Source organism: Mandrillus leucophaeus, unplaced genomic scaffold (genome assembly GCF_000951045.1).
Source record: "Mandrillus leucophaeus isolate KB7577 unplaced genomic scaffold, Mleu.le_1.0 Scaffold90, whole genome shotgun sequence".
In the NCBI taxonomy this organism is placed as follows: domain Eukaryota; kingdom Metazoa; phylum Chordata; class Mammalia; order Primates; family Cercopithecidae; genus Mandrillus; species Mandrillus leucophaeus.
The window spans coordinates 4,867,985-4,869,400 of record NW_012109808.1 but is presented as its reverse complement, the minus strand read 5'-3'; positions in this window follow the sequence as shown (position 1 = coordinate 4,869,400).

Below are 1,416 nucleotides of genomic sequence, written 5' to 3'. Positions count from 1 at the left end.
TTCCTTTCTTTCTTTCTTTCTTTCTTTCTTTCTTTCTTTCTTTCTTTCTTTCTTTCTTTCTTTCTTTCTTTCTTTCTTTCTTTCTTTCTCCTTTCCTTTCTGTCTTTCTCTCTCTCTTTCTTTCTTTCTTTTTTCTTTTCTGAGACAGTCTCACTCTATTGCCCAGGCTGTAGTGTAGTGGCAGGATCTCAGCTCACTGCAACCTCTGACTCCCAGATTCAAGTGATTCTCATGCCTCAGCCTCCTGAATAACTGAGATTACAGGTATATGCCACCACTCCCTGCTAATTTTTTGTATTTTTAGTAGGGAAGGAGTTTCACCATGCTGGCCAGGCTGGTCTCAAACTCTTGGCCGAAAGTGATCCACCCTCCTTGGCCTCCCAAAGTGTTAGGATTACATACAGGATGCACCATATCCAGCCGAAAATGTACTTTTGATTACAACTGTTGAAATACATAAACTGCCTGTTATAATAAAGGTAATATAAACTTGTTATCAAAAAAGTCAGAAATAATTTATTTTTATCCAGAAACAAAACAGTGAAAATAGAAGAAACAAAAGTTATAGAGAAAAAATGGAAAAATATGCAAGTTTAGGTGAACATTCACATATTTGGACAATAAATCAATAAAGATAAAATTTAGGAACCACAAAATTATGTGCAGTGAGGATGCATAAAGGGACAGCAAACAAATGAGTGGAAATATATTGAAGATTTGAGGAAAGGGGATTGCGCTAAGTTTGATTGTTTGTATTCCCTCAAATCTATTTGTTGATCTCTAATCTCTAAGATGGTGTTAAGAGGTATGGCTAGGCCAGGCATGGTGGCTCACGCCTGTAATCCCAGCACTTCGGGAGGCTGAAGCAGGCAGATCATGAGGTCAAGAGATCGAGACCATCCTGGCCAACATGGTGAAAGCCTGTCTCTACTAAAAATACAAAAATTAGCTGTGCGTGGTGGTGCGTGCCTGTAGTCCCAGTTACTAGGAGGCTGAGGCAGTAGAATCGCTTGAACCAGCGAGGCAGAGGTTGTGGTAAGCCAAGATCGCCCCACTGCACTCCAGCTTGGCGACAGAGTGAGGCTCCATCTCAAAAAAAAGGAAAAAAAAAGATCTGGGTCTTTGGGAGGCAATTGGGTTACGAGGGTTCTGCCCTGATTATAAGGGGCCCAGGGAGCTTGTTCACCCTTTCTCCTTGTAAGGATATAGAAGACTCATCCCCGAAGGAGAGAGTAAGCCCTCACCAGACATACAATCTGCTGGTGCCTTGATCTTACACTTCCCGGCATTCAAAACTATAAGCAGTAAATGTCTGTTGTTCAGAAATTATCCAGGCTAGGTATGTTTTTGATAGAAGCCTGAAAAGACTATGATAGGAATGTTGTAAACTGGACGTCAAGTGCTTCATCAGTGGAG